This window comes from Megascapheus bottae, chromosome 10, assembly GCF_031878675.1.
Source record: "Megascapheus bottae isolate mThoBot1 chromosome 10, mThoBot2.hap1, whole genome shotgun sequence".
In the NCBI taxonomy this organism is placed as follows: domain Eukaryota; kingdom Metazoa; phylum Chordata; class Mammalia; order Rodentia; family Geomyidae; genus Megascapheus; species Megascapheus bottae.
Window position 1 is genome coordinate 31,503,443 of NC_143518.1, and position 23,135 is coordinate 31,526,577.

A 23,135-nucleotide genomic window follows, 5' to 3' on the forward strand; every position below is an offset into this window, starting at 1 on the left:
AGTTTTCCTTCTCAGTCTATTACCAGCTAGCTCACATCCAATTTATCCAATCATAATTTCTCATGCTGCCCATTTTTAATAGACCCTAAGCCTAATTTATACCTGGGTCTTCAGATCTTCATTTCTGAAACTTTCATAATATGTACATTTTCAGTGTTAAATAAATCTGTTATGCTTTTTTTTTGTCATTGTTGTTATCCTGTTCTTTGTTATAGGTATACCTGTCTGGACCCTTGTGACTGAAAAGATGTTACGCCCATTTCACTCATCAGCAGTGAAAATTTATTAGCACTTGTGTTGTACCAGGGTAGGCTAAGAAAAAGGAATTGTTTCCCTCTATTCTTTTAGGTTCTTTGGCTGGACAATAGATTAAACTGACACAAGACAGATTAACAGGAGAAAACCCATTTGAATAATATATGAATGAGTTAAAGCTATACAAGAAAGTTAGAGACCCGAAGAAATGGTCAGATGACTAATATTTGTATAACATCCAGTGCTATAAAAAGGCATAGGAAGTTGGTGCTATTGAAGTTAGGGGCTGGAAACAAGTTATAGGAGGGTGAGAGAAAGAACTATACAGTGAATAGAGCTGGGCCTTTTTAGGTAGATGAAAGTTTCTCAAGTGGTAAAAGCTACCTTCAAGTACCTTTCCTGGTAAAGATCACTTTACTTATAAAAATTGCCTTTATAAATGTACATTTCCTCTACAAAAGACCAGCTTTGCAGAGCTGTTTCTGTGTTTGCAATTTCTCAAAGTGGTCAATATGCCAGGAGGTACATTTTGAGATGGTACATTTTGGTCCCCTGAAGTCATATTTTGGGGTAGTAAGTCTGACTCTGCCACTAGGATTTTTTTTTAATAAAAAAGGTAATCTTATGACAAACCTTGACATTGGCATAATTATCATCCTCTTTATAAATAATAAAGCTAGGTCTTAAAAAGGTTAATTAACTTGACCAAGGTTACATAGGTACTATGTAGCAGAATCAGAATTGGAACTCTAATGGATTAATTCTAATTCAAAGATCTTTCTAAAATGGAGATATAATTTGTATATGATAAAGTCTGTGGTTCAAAGTATGCAATTTGTTTTTTGTTTGCTTGGTTTTATTTTTCTTTTTTGCTAGCCCTGGGACTTGAATTCAGGACCTGGGCACTGAACTTAGGTTTTTCTCAACAATAGTTCCCTACTACTTGAGCCATAGCACCATTTCTGGCTTTTTCTGTGTATGTGATACCAAGGAATTGAACCCAGGGCTTCGTGCATGCTAGGTAAGCACTCTACCACTAGGCTACACTCCCAGCCCCTAGTGGGTTTGTGTGTGTGTGTGTGTGTGTGTGTGTGTGTGTGTGTGTTCTCAAGGTTTTGCATCCAGTAGCACTATGGAGTTTCACAGGTCAGACCATCACTTTTTTTTTTAAGTTACAGATAGATCTCTATTTCAAAGTCTGATCTGACAAACTGGCATTTTCCACCACCTCGGGGAACAGAAACCTTCACAGGCTTTACAGTTTTTTGCTTAGGTGCAGCCTTTGTGGGAGCCTTAGCGGCAGCCATTGCTGTCTTCTTGGATGCTTGCTTAGCCTTTTTTGCTTCCTTGGCAGCCCAGATAGTTTGCTCTCACCAAGCCTTTCTAACTTCTGGCTTCTGATTCCTCTTGGCCATTATATCAGCAAGCAATGCACCAGTGCTGGCCCTTTGGAATATGACTGCAGGTCGGGTTATTTTCTTTTGAATTTCTCCCGATTGTTCCTTTTTGTGCTTTCTTCTGTAGAGGACAGTCCAGTTTATCTGTCGAGGATTCCTCTTGGAAAGTAAGGCTGACTTGCATTTTGCATTAAGAAATTGGAAAACCTTCCCGTCAGTCCTGGGGTAGTGCCTCCCGTGCCCAGGGTAGATCTTGTACCCACTGAAACTGCAGAGCTTGACCTTCATGGTGGCAGCGGGCGGCCCAGTGAGAGGAAAGATGGCCTCAGACCATCACTTTAAAAGAAACCCTAATACCCTTAGCAGTCACTCCTATTTCTCTCTTTCTAGACCCTGGAAATGACTAATTTACTTTTTGTCTGTATGTATATGTCTACTCAGGTCATTTTATGTAAATGCAATCATATGATATATGGCCTTTGTGTCTAACCACCATATTAGAAAATCAGAAATGAAAATTTTGTCTGTTTGGTATCTGCTTAGTCATGATGGAGACAGGGTAATAGTAAGAAGTGAATACAAGAATTCAATTTCTGGCTGGGCACAAGTGGCTCATGCCTATAATCCTAGTTATTCAGAAAGTTAAGATCTTTGGATCCCAGTTTAAAGCCAGCCCATGTAGGAAAGAGACCTTTTTTAAAAAAATTGCATTTTATTGTGGGAGTGATGTCTAGAGGGGCTATAGTTATATTCATCAGGTAGTGGGCACATTACTCCTTGAATATTGATACTCTTTCCTATGTTTTTCTCCCTCTTTCCCTCCTCCCACCCCCTCCCAATCATCTTGTTTTTCCCCTAGTTTGTATTATATACTAGGTACCAGACTCAGATATATTAACAACATGAGATAAACCATAAGGGGAAAAAAGGGAAAAGAAATAACTTCATAGTACATTAAGAACAACTTATGTCCAATTAATCACTAAAAAGCTGGAAGTGGAGGTATGGCTCAAGTAGTAGAGTGCCAGCATGAGTAAAAAAGCTAAGGGACAACAGTAGGCCCTGAATTCAAGCCCCCCCCCCCACGAATTCCGTTTCCTGTAACAAAGACTTATTGAGTCTCCTGTGGGCAAAGCCTAGAGCCAGATACTGCTAGCTTTGTTGCATATCAAAATTTTCTGAACAATACGGTAAATACAAATTAAGTTTTACTTCCTGGAGATTTTGATTCTGAAGTCTGAATTGAGATCTGAGTCTTGTGTGGCTAATAAGCATCTCCAGGGGGTAATGAAACAACCGGTCAAAAAACCTATTGTAAAGTACAGCTGGACAGTGGTGGTTTCTGTCAACTTTTGTTGTGGTGGTGGTGGTCATGGGGCTTGAACTCAGGCCCTGGTTGCTGTCCTTGAGCTTTTTTGCTCAAGGTTAGTGTCCCACCATTTTGAACCATAGCTCCACTTTCAATTTCTTGATGACTAACTAGAGATCAGTCTCATGGATTTTTATGCCTGTGCTGGCTCTGAACTTCTTTTCATCTTCCTTTCTTTTATTTATTGTCAGGGTAATGTATAGAGGGGTTACAGTTACATTTGCCAGGTAGTAGGTGCATTACTTCTCACACATTGATACCCCTACTCATGTTTTTGTCCCCATTTTCTTCTCCCCACCCCCTCCCAATCATCTTGTTTCCTTCCTTCCCTTTCCTATTTCAAATAAACAAATAATGGCTTTGAACGTCTATCCTCAGATATTAGTCTCCTGAGTAGTTAGGATTACAGGTGTGAACCACCAGTGCCAAACTTTTATCAACTTTTTTTTTTTTTTGGTTAGTCGTGGGACTTGAACTCTGGGTCTGGGCATTGTCCTTGAGCTCTTCAGATCAAGGCTACTGCCCTACCCCTTGAGCCACAGTGCTACTTCCTTTTTTTCTAGTGGTTAATTGGAGATAAGAGTCTCACAGACTTTAGTGCCCAGTCTGGCTTCGAACGGTGGTCCTCAGATCTCAGCCTTCTGAGTAGCTAGGATTGCAGGTGTGAGCCATGGGTACCTGGCAAGGGTTCTCAGCATTTAATGTGAATATATATTGTCTAATCTTGTTAAACACTAAAATCCAATGCATTCAGCAGTTCTTGAATGAGACTAGACAATATATACTCCTGAGATGCTATCAAGTAGTACTGTTTGTTATTCTGGGGGCCATCTTTTGAGGGGAAAATATATGAAGAATACAAGGTTAAAGGTAGAAAAGCCCTAGTTCTTAAGGAGATTACTGTCGAGTGTAGAGATCTGCATATAGATAAGTCCAGGCAAAGTGGGCAAATGATCCTAAAAACCACCCAGATATATGGATAGAGCACTTTCGGCCCCTGTACCTAAGTTGCATGGTGATGATGAGACAGAAAAAAAAATGTACTATTTGTTATGCTGGTCAGCAAGATAGGAAAATGTATTATATATTTGACATGTCTTTCCATATCAAGTGGTTAGTATTGTTGGGAAAAAATATTCAAGCTAAAGAAGTAAGCCCTAATTTTCCAGAAAATTCACTGATGTGGAAAACTTCATTTCCTGATAATGCTGGGTAAATCTGTGTTTTGTAGGGAGCTCCATATGTTGTCAGTGCTCATGAATTGTTCAATTTTATTATCCTCATTAACAGGGATAATGGTTGTTTTATAACAATCATGATCACCATCTGGAGCCTGGAAAAACCACAGTCTGAGGCTCAGGTAGAAGGACGAGACAGTCATGCCTGGGTCCCAGCCACGTCTCCACTGCCTAGCCTTGTGTTGGCTTGGATACCAGGTACACAAGAGTCACAGGGACAGATGTGATGCTAGTTCTAGTTTAGAAGAGGAACAAAGCAAAACAGAACAAAATTTAGCACACATTGACTTTGTGTTTGCTGCTTAATTGCATTTTAATCTTAAATATTCACCAAGTGACATTCCATGTATGTTTCTCTCACCTCTAACTTCACTGTCAGCATTGTGACAAGCAAGCAATGTGACTAAATCCCTGCTCTCCTGACTCTCGGGGTGGATGGGGCTTGAGCACCTGCAAGCCTTTTCTGTGAAGCACAGAGAAGAGTTGCTTTGTAGGGAGGAGGCAATGAGAGCACCACGCTATCAGTAACCATAGCAACCCTGTAGCCTGCCTGCCCTTGTGGATTCTTTCAAGGCTTCTCTCCAGCCCTTTCCCAGACTTAATCTTTTCAAGCTGTCCCTACCTGTAAGAAACAGCATTTGATCTCAGCTTTGCCTTAACAAGCATGAGTGATTGAAGACAGCCTGGTAGAATTTCCTGTTACCTACACACAAGGGGAGAACAGGGAATGTTATGAGGACCAAGCCCCCAAAATGATATTTTTTTTAAAACCCAGCTTTTAGATCAACTCAAATAAGAGGCACTACAGTGCTGGCATTCAAGGATGCACAGAACCCACTGTGAGGAGTTGCAGCTAAATGTGTGCTGGAGAGATGCCCGTTGTTAGACTAGTGAGCATGGTTTTCCAGAGGGGAGTTTTTAGTCTTAATTCTATAATTTTTCTATAAGGGTGGTAAATTGCTTTACAGAAGAGTGGTGTAGGGAGCCATCGTAGACTGAGCTGTGCAGCCCCAATCCACCATTAGAAACTTAGCCAGTTCCAGAGTGTGCAGAGAACACAGAGAAGCCAGGCTTTACCAGGTGCTGGCCTCTCAAACTTTCATTCTGTCATTTTCTAACTCCCTTCCTCTGAAGTAGGTGCTTTCTCAAACTTAACTCTCATTACTAGTGCTATTCCATCAATGGGCAGCTAATTAGAAAGAAGTCGAGACCAAGTGTTAACAATGCCTGGATCCTTAGAACATGATGAGGAGTTGGAGGAGAGATCAGATACTTGTGGTTCCATTTCTCTGATGCTATGAACATGGTGAATGTTTATACCAAAGAACCTAGGCAGATGAGTTTTCTTGCTGCCCTGTTCCTCCATCATCTACTACAAACATAAATATGTCATTGAAGATGGGGTGGATTTTTTTAAATTAATATTTCTCCTTGGAGGGGAAGTAGTGATGTTTTTCCCCTTCCATGCACACTCTACCTCTAATAGTGTTCTTTTACATTAAAAAATAAAATGTTTCACTTGAGCACTTTCAGAAGCTTTTGATCCATTACTCTATACTCTTAACACCCATTATTTACTGGGCTCAGAGCAAGAATTAGACCTGTGGTGTTGCTAAAAAAAAATTGAAGAAATAACCATCTGTAGTTTTCTAAATTTAGCTAGTTTCTCTTTTCAACTTTTTCATCACTCTTTTAAGTACTTTACCTACTGTTATTGTCCATTAGCACTGCTATAAAAAATACCAGAGACTGAGTCATTTATAAAGAACATATATTTAGTTTTCACAGTTCTGGCAGCTGAAAGTCCAAGGTTGAAGCTGCAGTAGGCTCATTTTCTGATGAAGGCTGTTTAATGATTCTAAGTGGAATGTCGAGCTGCCTCTTCTGGAGGGACTAAAGAGGGGTCTTAGTTAGATCCTTCTAATGTTGGGGTTGAACTCAGAGTTTGGGTATTGTCCCTGTGCCTTTTGTGTTCAATAGTGCTCTACCACTTGAGCACTTGAGCCACAGTACCACCTCTAGCTTTTTGTTGCTTAATTGGAGATATGGGTCTTATGGACTTTCCCTCCAGGGCTGGCTTCAAACTGTGATTCTGATTTCAGCCTCCTGAGTAGCTAGGATTACAGGCATGAGCTGTCAGAACCTAGCTCTCCAATCTTTTTACGAGGTTGCTAATACCTTTTGTGATCTAGCCGTCTCCTAAAAGTTCTTCCTCTTAATACTGTCCAATTGGGATTTAAATATCAAAATATGTATTTTGGAAGGACACATATATTTAAGTCCATCTAGATTATTTCATGGTGGCTTTAAATATTAGTGTATATTAACTATAAAATGGATTGCCTAGCATGCATGAAACCCTGGGTTCAATTCCTCAGTACCATATAAACAGAAAAAGCTGAAAGTGGTAGAGTGCTAGCTTTGAACAAAAGAAGCTCTGGGACAGTGCCCAGGCCCTGAGTTCAAGTCTTCAGACTGGCAAAAAAATGGATTCCGTTGTGACATTTCCATATGTATATAAATGTAATGTACTTTGATCATATTTACTATTTTTCTATCCTTCCCTCCATTTCATCATGTTTAAGTTTAATCACCAACTAAATCTTAATAATCAATTGTTGTTGCTAATCTGCCAACCTGAGAGGCTGGTATCATTCTAGTCCTTCATTATTTTTAACTTTTCTTAGAGATAACTTGTCTCAAGGACTATTGAAATGAGATTGTACACATCTGGGGTCCACAGGTAAGCCAGACCCAGTCTATGAGACTGTGTGGCATATTGACTGATTGTATGGCTCGTTTTAGTGGCAAAGCCATGCTTTTCCATAGTCCTTTCATGTCCTTCTCCTTCTGTCTGGAGTCACCACCATCTGTCTTCTGGGCTGAAGAGATGGTAACTATGAACATATATACTGGCAAACTGGTGTCAGACTCAGCCCCTCACATACTCCACTGAAGTACAAATGAGTGATTTTGTCTGGTAAATGTTAATAACTGAGATTTTTTTGGCAAGAATCAAGCCACATTAGTAAGTCACTATAGATCTGCCTTTAGAAAATTATGTTTTTATTGCCTTTAAGTATTTGTACAAAGGGCTACCATTCAACAGGCCAGTTAGATCAAGATCACCCCTTTCATTATTCTTTTCCCTCCCAACCTCAAGATAGGCTTATTTTTTTATGAACTCAAAACTGATTGATTCTTTTTTCCCCAGAGTTTTCCGATTCACTAAGCACAAGTTAGAAGAGGAAGAAATATCTAGTGTGGTTTACAGCATGTGTTTTTTTTGAGGGATGCATACACTTTTTAAACCTACCTCATATTATAGTTTATCCTCATTTTAGGTGGTCATGATCTATCCTATACAAAGGAAGGTGGCTGTGACATCTTATGGGTTCTATATAACTCTCCTGTGATTTATTGAGTGATCTTGCATACTTCATGCAGCATCCTTCAGTCCAGTATTCCTAATACCCCTTCTGGCTTTAACCTTCTATAACTGTCTCTTAGTGCTGGGCAAAGTTCCAGTTCCTGGATATTCCTGTGAGCTCTTGTAGCTTCTTCCTGTGCAGCTCTGGGTAGAAATGGTGGTTTGAGAATATGGCTAGTTGCATGCCTGAAACATGAAAGACTGCAAAGTCCCTGGATCCCAAGTGAGAGGTAGGAAGGATGCAAAGGAGGTTTGTATCAGATAAGACTAACTATAACTACAGAAAATATAAAGTCTAAAGTAATTATCTCGAAAGAGTGGGGTTTGATTTTAGGGCCTGGGCTGTGTCTCCGATCCTCTCTGTGCTCAAGGCTAGTGCTCTACCATTTGAGCAATAGGGCCACTTCTGGCCTTTTCTGTGTATGAGGTACTACTGAGGAATCAAACCCAGGGCTTCATGCATGCTAGGCAAGCACTCTACCACTAAGCCACACTCCTAGCCCCAGTGCTTTAATTCTCATCTGGATAACTAAATTGGTATTTAGACAGCAAATCAAACTTTTTCACAATTTCAGGCATTTGGTTTCAATGATAATTTCTTTTGTTGTTGTGTGGAAACAGAGTTTGTGCTGTTTGATCTGTTTTGATCTGAGTAGTAGTCTGGAAGATGAGACCCACATTTTAGTCTTAACCCTGTCTAGAATTCAGCAAGTCACTTAACTCACTTTTGTATCTCACCTTCCTAGCTTGACAGACAGGGAAGTTTTATAAATGCAGAAACTAGACAAGAAGAGCTAGTTCATGAGCTTTTCCTTAAGAATATGTTTATGAGTTGGGCTGTCCCTTTGAAGAGAATGAGTTGGTGACACAGAGTATATTAGGTTAGTACCCATGAATCTATACTCCTTCAGTAACAACAACTTATCGTCAGGCTTTTGAGTCTGTGGGTGGAGAATCTTGAGGTGAATTTGAGGACAGAGAATGACACAGTAAATTTTCATCTCCAATCAAACTGAGAAATCATGGTGGTTTAGAAAATTGAAATAACCTTTTTTTTAAAAAAAAATCAATTTTCACACAGAGCTTGGTTTTCCAAGAGAAAATATCAATGTTTTTACCACTGAAGACTAGGAAAAACATTCTGGTTTTCTTTCTTTCTCTCTTTCTCTTTCTTTCTCTCTCTCTTTCTTTCTTTCTTTCTTTCTTTCTTTCTTTCTTTCTTTCTTTCTTTCTTTCTTTTCCTCGTCCTCCTCCTTTTTCTTCGGCCTATCTTCTGTCCTGAGGACAAGTCTAGAGGATGCCAGTTTAAATAAACAAAAGGCAAAGCAAATCACTGCTGGATGAAATGAACCCCTGCTGCCAGTCAGATCAAATCAGCAGCATTTAATAAGCTGCTCTACAGAACTGTGCATGGTACTTCAGAAGATACAAGGGTGGCAGGGTTGACACTTCAGGTCAGCTGCCTGACATTCATTTTCCCTTATTCCCAATCAATAGAACTGTATAGTAGAAGGTGTCAAGGCAGCTTCCCTTGCTCCAGTGGTTTGCTTGAGACTCGGTTCTGGTCATTAAAATCTGAATGCAATTTTATATGGTTCTCCAGAACATGTGTCTATTTTAACAGTCATTTCCTCATTCTCTATCCTGGTTCCTGGGGTTTAAGTGTAACATCTAGGGCTTCTGAGATTATCCTGGGAAGGCCTGCACTGAGGAAGGTGTAGCAGAAAGCTGGAAGCAGTGAGTGTTGTCCCTGTTGATTTCATGTCAGTCAGTCATTGACTTTCTCCTCACCAACCCCTTTTATGTGTGACAGTAACGTATCCTAGTTGATACAGGTGGTCCTTTTTCTTAGGAACCTCTTGTATTTCTGTATGATGTACAGCATGGTACACTGAAGATACAGGTAAGATACTTGTCTAGCCATTCATAAGACCCTGGGTTTGATTCCTAGTACTTAGAAAAATACATGAATTTATCACTCCTCAATCAGAGGAACAAACAGTATAGATAAAGCCTTGGACAGAAGAATTTTTTTTTTTATGACTAGGATTTGAAGCTTCACTAGCACTCATAAATGGCTCACAGATTTTTTTTTTTTTGTGGGTCATGGGCCTTGAACTTGGCCAGGACACTGTCCCTGAGCTCTTAAGCTCAAGGCTACTGCTCTACCCTTGAGCCAAGCCCCATTTCCCATTTCCTAGAGATTAATTGGAGATAAGAGACTCAGCTCCTTTTGTGTCTGGGCTGGCTTTGAACCATGATCCTCAGATCTCAGCATCCTGTGTGCCCGGTGGCTCACAGAATTTTAAAAATGGAAAGGATGCTAATAATTATCTGATGTAATTCCTCCCACTCTCCTGCCTCTTTGCACTTTAGAGAGAAAATAATGGAAGTCCAGAGGTGCCAAATGAAGTATCTAAGATCACCCAAGAAATTAAAGTATTATGGTAGAGGACTCTTTTAATTAGTAAGAGAATGAAAAACCAAATCTGAACTTGAGCTCGTGTGTTATAAAAGAACTAACTGTAAAAGTCAATTCAGATGTAGTATCTCAACAAGTTTTTAACAATGTTTGACTTTTCCCCCATTTTCCATTTATTTCCTTTTTTTTTTTTGCCAGTCCTGAGCTTGAGCTCAGGGCCTAGGCACTGTCCTTAGACTTTATCAAGGCTAGAGCTCTACTACTTGAGCCTCAGCACCACTTCCAGATTTTTTCTATGTATCTGGTACAGAAGAATTGAACCTGGGTCTTCGTGCATGCTAAGCAAGCATTCTACCACTAGGCCAAACTCCCAGCCCCTGGCCCTCTTTCTTTCTTTCTTTCTTTCTTTTTTTTTGCCAGTCCTGGGCTTGAGCTCAGGGATTGAGCTCTGTCTTTGGGATTTCTCAAGGCTAGAGCTCTACCACTTGAGCCTCAGCACCACTTCCGGCTTTTTTCTATATATGTGGTACCGAGGAATCGAACCCGGATCTTCATGCATGCTAGGCAGGCCCTCTACCACTAGGCCAAACTCCCGGCGCCCCTCTTTCTTTTTGATGGAGTCTTACTATGCAGCTCAGGCTGAACTGGAACTTGAAATCTTCCCACCTCAGCCTCTTGAGTGCTAGGAGTACAAGTGCATACCACTATGCCCAAGAGCTCATTGTATCCTTAGTATTGAGAAGATATTGCAAAGAGACCTAAGAAAATTTTGAGACACACACCAAAAGTCCTATGAAAATTTCATAAAACTCATAATTAAAACAGATTTCTGGGAATCAGATCTTTTTATTTAGACTACAAAGTGAATGAATATGTAAGATGGATTCAAGCATTCATATGTATGGAGAAAAGATGACTGCAAGGCACAGATGCTTAGTAACAGATACAAACAAAAGTTCATCCTTAGAGGACAGACTAGTGATGTATTAAGAACTTCATAGCTAATAGTGTTAGATTAATGACAGATGTAACAAAGATAGAAGCTGGGATGTAGAAGGAAACAGAGTAAGTGTGGCTTTTGCTCCAGTTTGCTGAGGAAACTATAGTTCAGTAGTTTAAGTTTTAATCTTAGTATGGAAGGCCATTTTTTTCTCCTTTTAATTTTGTGTTTAATTTTTTTCTTTTATTTCCTTTTTTCCCTGTTAGTGTCTCTTGAGCTGGCATTAAGTCTCATTCAGATGCTGGTAAATAAAATACAACCTACTGAATAAGGGCTCCTACTCCACTGGAACCCCATTTCTCAGAGGAATTCTGAACACCATATTGTGGAAAAGCCTTAATTACAGAGAACATTCAAAACACTACTTTGTTTACATGTGGTTCGTGACAGCCCACCACATGTGGTAGGCTGTCAGACCACCTATGGCCCAGAACTTCCTGAACCCAAGAGAATTTTTGTTCAAGACCTTCTCCAGGGTCAGAAGCTCTCAGAGTTTTGATAACAAGCATTTCCAGAGTTATTGTCTTTCTTCTTGGGTCTAAGGACACTGGAGCATTTTTCCTACCATCTTTCTTGGCCACCATTTCTGAATTTTTAAATTCTCCTTACCACTGACCAGAATATAGCACAGAGCTGCTGACAGTAAATATGGAGGAGCCCATGGTTTGCAAGTCTTAGGGGGTCTTGAAGACTTGGTGTTGGAGGATTGTAGATAGTATTTCTCTGCTAATTTGTTTTTTCCTGCAGAGTCAGAACAAGTTTAATATCAGCTACATCTGAAATTGAGAGTTCAAAACAATCACAAAGGTTTGCTGGGAGCTGGAATGAAGAATGACTTCATATTTTTTTTTAACATTTACTTGTTTATTTTTAAGTAGTTGTACAAAGGAGTTGCCATCTAACAAAGCAGCTTATGAATACAGCACACCTTGATCAATGTCACCTCTTTTAATATTCTCACTCAACTCATGCCTTCCCTTATGCTCCTTAATTTTTTAGTATAGACATTGGATTCTTGACTGCATTCTCCCTTTCTCCTCATCTTCATTCCTCTTATCCTTTTCCTCTTTTCCCTTTGCACCACCCCATCCCTTCAAGTAACCACTTTTTAATGCTTGTTGTGTTGACTTCATTTTTTTTTTTTTTTAGCTGTGTGTGCGCTAGTCCTTCCTAAGGCATGGGCACTGTCCCTGAATTTTTTTGCTTAAAGATAGTGCTCTACCAATTGAGTCACAGTTCTACATCTAGCCTTATGCTCAGTCATGTAATTACCACCACCCATGGAATACGGAACAATTTTATTATCACAACAAATTTTATGCTGTATCTTAGTTCTTTTTAAAACTTTTTTTTTTTTAAGGTCATGGGGCTTGAAGTTGGCCTGGGCACTGTCCCTGAGCTCTTCAGCTCAAGGCTACCGCCTTACCCTCTAGCCAAGCCCCACTTCCCTGTTTTCTAGAGATTACTTGGAGATAAGAGTCTCAGGTTCTTTTGTGCCTAGGCTGGCTTTGAACCTTGAACACCTTTATTAGCCAGGCTCTTGTGGCTTAAGCCTATAATCCTTGCTACTCAGGAGGCTAAGATCTGAGGATGGTGATTCAAAGCTGGTCTGTGCAGAAAAGTCAGTGATCTATCTCCAATTAACCACCAGAAAAGCTGAAATAGAGCTATGGAACAAAGTGATAGAGAACTAGCCTCAAGCAAAAGAGTTGAGTTCCCAGCCCTGAGTTCAAGTCCCATGACTGGACAAAACAAAACAAAACAAAAAGCTTCACTGAGAGAGAATTTATATCCCCTATAATTCAACCTCTATTCATATAAACAGATATCATGAAGTCAATTTAAATCATTTTTAGCAGCAAAAAAACGCCTTGCCCTTTAAATATAATCCTTTCATCCTTCTATCTTTTTCCAGGCCTAAGAAACTTGGTATTTGTTTATGGGATTGACAGATTTTTGCCCACTGTTGATACTTCATATAACTAGTATCACATAATCCTTGATCTTTGGTGACTTTTTTTACACAGGGCACTATTTTCTAGGCTGATCCATTCTGTCCTGTAGATATCATCACTTCACATTCTTTTTCATTGCAAAGTAAGTTTCCATTTTGTAAATACCATGTTTGGTTTATACGTGCCTTAGCTGGACAGTTGGATTGTAGTGACTAATCTGGTGATGAACATTGCTGTGGGTTTTGTTTGGGTTTGTTTTCAGTTCTTTGGGTATGAAAATGGAAGTGGAATGGTTAAGGAACTTTCGACTTGTCCACCCCAGCTGAATATTTTGCATTCTTATCAGCTACATATGAGGTTCTGATGTCTGCACATCTTCACCAATACTTGTTATTATCTGTATTGTGCTTCTAGCCAGCTTGGTGGATTTAAAATCACAAGATGTATTTGTTTATTTATTTATTTATTTATTTATTATTTTTGAGTTGTAATAGCCTCATAGACTAGGCAAGAATAGAAAGTACCCCCACCTTTTTCTTGCTGCTAATTCAAACCTAGAAAACATAGATCTTAAAAATGAGATTTGGGTAAGTAAGTGGGCAGAGAAAATAAATTGAAAGGAATTTTCAAATGAGCACAGTATGAGAATGTTATGACATGAAAATCCCTAGTCTTAGATCAACCCATATAATTTGTTCTTGTGTTATACCAGACTTGTGCTGAGGGCTTATAACTATTGATGCAAGAACTGGACCTCCACATGGCTTTTTATACAGAAAGGATGCACAGAGGAGGGGGCTATCTTGTAGTCTAGGACTCAGGAAATCTTCTTGAGGTAGAGGATGAAAAGTGAACATTCTCCTCAGATAGCAAGGGACTCAAGAGATACATGGATAAAAACATGCTGGACTCTTTGAGAAATACTATGAATGGCATTATTTTTATTTTTGCCTTTAGGCCTCAATTTTGATAAGTTTGCTTTCTTTCATTCTCCAATCAGCCATTGGTGGCTTCGTGAGGAACATAAATCATAGCTAAGACGACTGCAAATATTGCTGGCTTTAGATTATTTGTACTAATTAAAGGGGCACATATAATGGGGAAGGCAGCAATCTAAACAGAGTTCATATTTGTAATATAGTGGTTTTCTTCTGTTGCTTTCCAGATGTTGCTGTGTATGATATTCTCAGAATTTACAGCTTCAACTAAATTAGGAAGCCCTGGGAAATAAGACTATATAGTGTGTTAGGATGAACCACTGGCCCCAGTAGAATAATTTTCTCTTGACAATGTCCTTTGTCCACACATTTCTTGTGATGAGAGATAAGTATTTGAGTTTAAGGTTATCTGTGAAGCTTTTGTTATATTGAATGAATAATTATGAAATCATTTGTTGGGGGGTCATGGGGCTTGAACTTTGGGCCTGGGCACTATCCCTGAGTCCTTCAGCTCAAGACTATTGCCTCATCCTTGAGCCACAGCCACACTTCCTGTTTTCTAGAGATTAACTGAAGATAAGAGTCTCATGGCTTTGTAGTGCCTGGGCTGGCTTTGAACTGTCATCCTCAGATCTCAGCCTCCTAAGTAGCTAGGATTACAGATGTGAACCACCAGGCCGGCCCGGTTTATGAAATCTTTTGATCTAATATACAGGTGGCAAAAAGGTTCAGAGATGGCCTGTGCTGCCTATTATCTTGAAATTTATTATGGTCAAATTCATAAGAAGGATGTAAATACTTATAATCAAAATCAATAAGTTAGTAATTCATGACCCAAAGAACAACTTAGATATTATATACACCCAGTTGTACATAGCTTTTAAATGACTTGTCTCTACAGTGTTCACCAATAGTAAACAGAGCCTAATCCCAAATAAATATACCAATTGGCCAAAGTAAGAAATAGACTTGTGAAAACAATAAAACTGAAAACTTATTTGGGCTATTGATGAAGAATTATCAAGCCCTTTTTATTTGTTACTTTAATTTTTTTGTCTAGAGTCTTCCTTCATAGCCCAGGTTGCCATGGAACTCAGGCATTTCTCAGGTAGCCTTGAATTCAAGATCATTCTGCCTCTTGCTCCTAAATGCTGGGATTACAGTTATGTACTATCACACCAGACTTTATTAGATATTTTTAAGGTTTTAGAAGGTAAGGTCTGGGTATCTGATTTGAATGGATGATGAAAAGAATTTGTAATTGGCATATAATATGTGTGTGCTTTGTTATTATAAAACATATAAAACTTAGTGTCATAGAACAACAGTAAGCATTTATTATCTTACACAGTTTGTGGAATGGATTGGCTGAGTAGTCTAAGCTCAGGGACTCCCATGAGACTTTTGCCAAGATGTCAGATGGGAATGCAGTCACGTGAAGGCTTGACTGGGGCCAGAGGATCTGTTTCCAAGATGGCTCACTTGCATGGAGGAAAATTTGGTGCCTTAATTTCTTTTCCAGTGGAGCTCTCCAAAAAGATGATCAGGTATCCTGCCCCTAGCAGCTAGATTCTCCCAGGACAAGTGATTCAAGAGGATGAACAGATGCAGCAATTTCCTTTTGCTGTTATATTGTTGTTTTTGTTTTGCTGGGCCTGAGGCTGGAAGTCAGGGCCTGGGTGCTGTCCCTGAGCCTCTTTGTGCTTGAGTAGCACTCTGCCACTTGAGCCATGGCACCACTTCTGGCTTTTTCTGAGTAGTTTATTGTAGATAAAAGTCTCACAGACTTTTCTGCCTGGGCTTGCTTGGAACCAAGATCCTCAGATCTCAGCTTCCTGAGTAACTAGGATTATAGTCATCAGCCACCAGCATCAGCAGCAATGTCTTTTAGGATACAGTATGCAAGTCAAATATCATTTATGCCATGTTTCACTTGTTACACAAACTCACCCTAGTACAGGTGGGAGAGAACAAAGGGAATGAGTACCAGAAGGTGGGGATTACTAGAACTATCTAGAAGATGGGCTTCCACAAGTGATTAATACATACATTTCAATGAGTCATTTAAGAGGGGGAAGGAAGAGGAAAGAAAAAGAAAAGTAGAGAATTGGCCTGGATAGCTATGTTCTCGAAATCAGCATCTGAATACTCTCCTTAGAAAATTTCAAATTAATGAAGACAAATTAGGAAATGATTGGAGTTCTTTTAGGGTGAAAGATTTAGGGTCATTATCAAAAGGACCAAGAGCTATATGGAGGACCATCGGCAATTAGCCACATTCTGTCCTCTCCATGTTGTCACATGTTATTTCTATGGGCTCTCCAGCTTGCTTGTCTTGAGTAGGGATTTCTGAACCTTGCCACCTACACTGCCTATATTCCCCAGTTTCATACATGATATTCCTTTAGGTGATCCATAGATCATGTGCACTTTCCATGCGACGTGCTGCTATCCGCTTTTTCTTTTTTTAATTCAAGGGATAAAACTCCATGAACACCAATAACTAGGAGAGGAGTTGTCACAGAGCATGCATATAAACAGGGGTTTGCTTAGCCATGGTACATTAGCTACTGCCCACTACACACAGCCCTTAGTTCAAGGGCCTCAGTTTGGTGAGCTCATATCTGAAACCTGAGTTGGCCTAGTAAGCTCTTTGTGTTTCACAACAGGTGACAGGCTTGCAAATGTATGTCACTAATTGTAAGGTAAATGGGGTGAGAGGATACCTATGAGTTGCTGCTGTCCATTTAAACAGGCCTGGCTGCCCCCAGCAAATGGACTGGGAGCAGTATTTTAAGTCCAATTGTCCATATTGGCTTTCTGCTTCAAGACTTTTCTCTGATACTATTTTCTTTGTACTTTGGCTCCTGGTACCCACTAGATCCCCCATGCCCCAATGATGGTGTAGATATGATTGTTGAATTCACTCCTGGATCTGAGCAAGATGGCTCTGTTGTGCTGAGGCACTCCTTTCTCTGTAGGTTTTTGTGCTTTTTTTTTTTTTTTCTCCTGCCACCCTCATGGCTGCAGGGGGCAAATCACACACATTTTCCTATACAACTACATCATGATGCCCAGTTAGGATCATTGCTAATGTAACCAGAACTCAGGACTGTAAGAGTTAATATTTCTTCCTTTGAGTACGTTAATTCTTTTTTTAATTGATGGGGTAATGTATTGAGGGGTTATAGTTATACATGTTTTTTGTTTTGTTTTGTTTTGTTTTTTTTGTCCGCCCTGGGCTTGCGCTTAGGGCCTGAGCATTATCCTTGGGCTTTCTCAAGGCTAGAGCTCTACCACTTGAGCCTCAGCACCACTTTCGGCTTTTTTTCTACATATATGGTACCAAGGAATCGAACCAGGGTAGAGTCTACCACTAGGCTAAACTCCTGGCCTGTTCTTTCTGTTTGTTTGTTTGTTTTTTAAAAAAACAAAAAAACAAGTAAGAGTATTTAAGTGGTAAGCTTGATTCTCTCCCATGTAATGAGTGAGAAAATCAAGGCTGAAAGTTTAAGTTATGGGGATGGGATCTGAATTTCGGTTTCTGACACTTGGTCTAAGAGGTGTCTATTGTTACAAATGCTGCAAAAAATTTCAGCATAGATGAGGTCTCAAACCATGAATAATGAATGGATTATTTGATTAAAGTACTTAATAAGAAATCTGTTAAGAATAATCTTTTGAGGTTGGGTGCCAGTGGTTTGGAGCTATAATCCCAGCTACTCTGTAATCCGAAAGCTGATGACCACAGTCTGAAGTCAGCCCAGGCAGAGGAGTCTTCTATACTCTAAGTCCAATTAAATAGCTGGGGGAAAAAGCAGATTTTTTTTTTTTTTGGACTGACTGGCTTGAAGTGTGGATTATGTTGTAGAATATTGGCCATGAAGCCAGGGAGCAGGGGAAGAGCCTAACAAGAGTGTGAGGCCCCAAGATAGTTTCTGGTACCAGCATGAGAGACAGAGAGAGACATAGACACAGAGACAGAGATATAGACAGAGAGAGGGAAGAGAAAAAAAGAGGAGAGAGGAGAGAAGAAAGAGGGTAATTTTTTTCTTTTATTGTTGGGATAATGTATAGAGGGGTTAGAGTTACATTCATCAGGTAAGGGGGTAATTGTTTTGGGAAAAAACAATATATTTTTGGAAAAGAAAGTGTGTAGTGAGTTTCACCATAAAGGTTCAGATAATAGTCTTCAAATATTAGGATATTAAGTTCAAGTTGGCAAATTAAGCTGGACAATGACAGAATTATAAGGAATTTGGAAATAAGTGGTTATAGTACTGCTTATGCATATTAAAATTTAGTTATGGAAGAGTTGAACTTTGAAGAATGTTTTTATTCTTCAAATACTGTAAACCTACTGCAGGCAAGGCTTTAGCCTTGGCTTGTAGGCTTTTGAAGTTTCCAGATTTTGTAGAGCATTCTAGACTGACATGTGTGTGCTTTGAGCATGACTAATAAATGCTCTGAGGAGCATGCTTGTGTTTAATTTGGGGATGCAGTGATGAACATGCTGGTCTTATCATGTAGTATATATTTTTTTGCCAGTCCTGGGGCTTGAACTCAGGGCCTGAGCACTGTCCTTGGACTTTTCTCGAGGCTAGTGCTCTACCACTTGAGCCACAGAGCCACTTCTGGCTTTTCTATGTATGTGATACTGAGAAATTGAACCTGGGTCTTCATGCATGCTAGGCCAGCACTCCTGGCCAAACTCTTGGGGACTTATTGTTGTGGTTTATTTGCTTGTTTGTTTTGAGATGGGCTCTTGAGTTGTATCTCAGGCTGGGTTGGCCTTGAACTCTTCAACTTCTTGCCTCAGCCTCCTGAGTGCTGAGTGCTTGGATTACAGGTAAGTACCACCACAACTAGCTCAGTGATAGAAATATGCTTTTGATATTCTGTGTCGAAGAGCTTCTCAGAAACTGTAAATTTTGAGCCTGTTGTATTTCTTCCTTTTCAATTTCTCTTATGGTTTGAATTTCTATGTACTTATTTTGCTCTGATTTATCTTACAGAATTGCTGAGTTGGAAATTTATGTTCACCCTGATTTTTCTTGTATGTATGTATATTTATGTATTTTGTCATCATATGTATATCTGAAGCCACTATAAAGGGAAAGAGCTTATAAATTAAACAAGGGAACTAAAATCATTTTATGAAATTTACAAAGAAAATTTCAGTGAACAGATAATACTTATTCTTGTTTAAAGACAAAGAATCATTTGCCTAGGGAAAAAGGCATTATCAACTAAACCACAAGTACAGACAGAAAAAGGAGAGGGTACAGCCTTATTCTCAATTTCCAGCCAGCGGCTCTGAAAGACTGCTGCACAAGGCTGGGACCTGCTCCTGGAAGCTTCACCCACTGGTGCAGTCTCAGAACTTCTTGGGTTACTGATCTCAGAAAATCCCTCAGGATCCCAAATGCATTCACTGAGCTATGTTTCTGGGTTGGGGGAGTGTGTGGGGAATAAGGAAGTGTTCTATCAAGAATTTTCTCCAAAAGCAGAATTACAGAGGCCAGGACTCTCAATGTGTGGTCCAGCTGCCTCACCAAGGAATGTGTTAGAAATGTACATTCTCTGCCCCACCCAGGCTGCTGAGTCAGAAACTATGAGAGTACAGGGCTGCAATGTGTAGTGTGTGTGTGTGTGTGCGCGCGCGCACACATGCATGTGTGTGTGTGTGTGTGTGTGTGTGTGTGCGCGCCAGTCTTGAGGCTTGAACTCAGGGCCTACGAGTTGTCCCTGAGCTTTTTTGCTCAAGATTAGCATCTACTACTTGAGATACAGCTCCATTTGTAGCCTTTGGTGGTTTAATTGAATATGAGTCTTCCTACCTAAGCTGGCTTTATTGAACCACAATCCTCAGATCTGAGTCTCCTGAGTAGTTAGGATTACAGGGTTACACTGGGGCCTGGATGGATATCTTTTAATGCTCAGGTTTGAAAACCATTGGGATACAAATGGCCTAGGTGGCCCCAGCCTGTAACCCTAGCTATTGGGGAGACTGAGATCTGAGGATTGAAGTTTAAAACCATTCAAGGTGGAAAAATCTGAGAGAGACCTATCTCCAATTGACCAATAAAATGCTGTAAGTAGAGCTGTTGCCCAAATGGTAGCGTGCCAGCCTTGAATGAAGCAGCCAAGTGAGAATGTGAGGCCCTGCCTGAAATCAAGTCAGAATGATTAAGATTGAGGGAGAGGGAGAGAGAAAGGGAGAGGAAGAGAGAGATGGAGAGAGAGAGAGAGAGAGAGAGAGAGAGAGAGAGAGAGAGAGAGAGAGAGAGAGAGAGAGAGAGACAGAGAGAGAGACAGAGAGAGAGACAGAGAGAGAGACAGAGAGAGAGACAGAGACAGAGAGAGAGAGAGACAGAGAGAGAGAGACAGAGAGAGAGAGACAGAGAGAGAGACAGAGAGAGAGAGACAGAGAGAGAGAGACAGAGAGAGACAGACAGAGACAGAGAGAGAGACAGAGACAGAGAGAGAGAGACAGAGAGAGAGAGACAGAGAGAGAGAAACAGAGAAACAGAGAGAGACAGACAGGGAGACAAGAGTCAGAGAGACAGAACTCTACATCCATACTTTATATTTATATTGTTCAAGTGATCAATTGCTTGATCTTCTCTGTGCTTCTTTCCCATATGTAATATGGAAATAATTATAGTATCACTTTCAGAAAGTTGCTCAAAAGAGTGAGTGCACTCAGAATGAGTGAGTACACTCGGTGTAGTGTTTAAGAAAAGAGGATTATGAGCCATCATTACCCTGGGGCATGCTACCATAGAAGAATGGAAGTGGTGGGGAGGACTGTCTCTTTTCATGACTCCAATTGTGGAGCCTTCTCTGGAGAGCAGTGCTTGGCTGACATTACTGAGATATGTTCAAAGCAAAAAAGAGCCTTAATAAAGCCTAGAGTTATGAAAAATTTGGTTCCACACAGCATCAGTATGACAGCCCCCTGAACAGAGAAGGCCAAGGATTGTTCCCTGCATGTTTTAGAAGGGAGAAACTCTTAAGGCTTTAAGAGGATGTGAGATTATTGCAAATCATACAACATATCTCAATATAATATCATCTATAGTTTTAAATATTTAAAAGAAATCCTCACTTCACTGTTTATTTTTATTTTTTTACATTTGAGAGAAGAATCCAAAGAGAACCAAATAGTCATTTGATATTATATATCTTCCTCTAAAATTTGGGAATCATACTTACAACATTTAAGTATATTTTTCTCTGAAGGAGACTGATAAGCTCATCAACACAGCCTCAGGACCCAGCTTCTAGTTCAAGGCAGATGACAGGGTAAGTCCTCTTCTTCCAAGCTTTGAAACTTTTTGAGATGAAATGCAGCTTGACTCAATTAAACTGTTGTCAATAAGATGAAAAACTCCAGATCAATTGGGGTTTTCTTTTTGGCAGCCCCAAAGCCAATCTGGCTCACCTGCATGGTTGAGCCATTCCTTCGTGCACAAGTAGTTGATGACATGACCAAAAAAAAGTGATTTATTTGGGATAAAATGGTTGGAATTGGACAGAGCTAGGATTAAGCTCAGGGGGTCAGAGGTTCCATGCTGTACTTGAGCAGCCAAGGGTTCAGGCAGCCTCTTTTCCTGGTCTCAGTGGAGCCACTGAAGAAAAGTAGAGAACGAATGAGAGACAAACTTTTTTTTTAAATATATTTTTATTTCTTTTTAAAATTTAGCCTAACTTTCATTTTAATATTTTTATTTTTATTATTATAAACATAATATACAGAGGGGTTACAATTGTTTAAGTCAGATAAAGAGCACCTTTCTTTTTGGACAAATGTCATCCCTTCCTTTGCTTCCTCTATTTTTCCCTTCCACCCCCACCCACAGTTGTATAGTTCATTTTTTTTTAATTGTGAAGGGGATGTCCAGAGGGGTTACATTACATAATAAGGTAACAAGTATATTTCTTTTCAAACTGTGTTACTTCCTCCCTCCTTTTCTCCTGCTTCCTTCCAACCCTACTCCCCCAAGCTGTAAAGTTAAATTCCAACGTAGTGTCTTGTGAGTATCACTGTTGCAAGGGTTCACACTCTGTCCTTTGAGATAATCTTTTTGAAGCTAACTTGCCCAATGGGGATATGTAGACTACAATGTGCAATCTGGTGTCTTGGAGACAAATTTAAATCCTTATACCTCTCTCTGTTTCTTAAAGGCGAAATGAATGAGCTCTCAAGCTCAGTGGTAGGTCCAGTAGTCAGAATAGAAGCTAGTGCCATGGAGATGCTCCATGAACACCAAGTGTTTTTCAGACCTCAGTACATTTTCCTTCCAGCCCTTCCCCTCACTTCAGCGCCTCTCCTCATTGAACCTCCTGATGAATTAGTCTGTTGCTTTGACAACAGCTGGGAAGAAGGCATGGCAGATGATGAAGTGGAGGGCTAGAAAATATCGCATGCCTGTATGGCAGAATCACTGATGAGACTCAGAACGGAACACAGCCGGAATGAGATGTTAGCTTGAGGCTGAAAGAACACCGATATGGGCTGATTTGCCCTGGAATATAGGAGCTTCTCTTTCCCCTTTGCTTGTTCCCTGGAATCATTCAGGACTCTTGAAAATAATGGATTTATCTCAGGAGACAGAGCTGGTATATTGCCAAGAGAAAAGCAAGCTGCTAGCAACAGGTTCAAGCCTCCAGTTGTGCTATAATTTATGATGGAGGCTTATCAGAGGTGGTTTGAGGGGGGCCTGGGCGGCATCTCTTCCCCAAAGGAATGCTTGGCTAGATCCTTCTGCTATATGAAAAATGAAGTGTGATGGACTGGCAGGGAGACCTTGTAATGCTTGGATGATCACACAGACTTGTGTATGGAGCCTGGTTTCAGAGCATAAGAAATGACCCAGGGAATACTACTTAAGGGGTGTGGAAATAAATAATGGGCAACTCACATAAAAAAGTCAAGCATCTGACTTCAAATAGCATGTTTTCTTCCTGAGCTGACTTGCCTCGAGTTGAATGAGGGTCAGATTTGCATTCACATATCTTTCCTTAGCTTATAACTTTCTATGTGTTCTCCCAAGGGTGTATTAAAAACAGAGCTGCCTCATAAGAATGCGATGGTTTCCATTCAGAACCTTGTCAGACTTTGTCTT

The 23,135-nt window shown here is 40.0% G+C and overlaps 1 protein-coding gene and 1 pseudogene across 8 annotated transcripts in view; one reads left to right on the plus strand and one right to left on the minus strand.

Annotated features, from left to right (window-relative positions):
- Rxrg (retinoid X receptor gamma) overlaps positions 1-23,135 on the plus strand; it is a 181,924-nt gene that overhangs the window by 75,541 nt on the left and 83,248 nt on the right. For 5 of the 8 annotated variants that reach the window (XM_090340554.1, XM_090340570.1, XM_090340555.1 and 2 more), the window contains exons 3-4: positions 19,020-19,060; positions 21,250-21,312. The exons of 2 other annotated variants lie outside the window; for them this stretch is intronic. The gene's annotated coding sequence lies outside the window, so the exon portion shown is untranslated. Of the gene's footprint in view, positions 1-19,019; positions 19,065-21,249; positions 21,313-23,135 lie in introns of all 8 variants that reach the window. One more of the 8 variants, XM_090340556.1, reaches the window with a different exon arrangement.
- Positions 1,428-1,940, minus strand: LOC150057864 (large ribosomal subunit protein eL24 pseudogene; annotated as a pseudogene).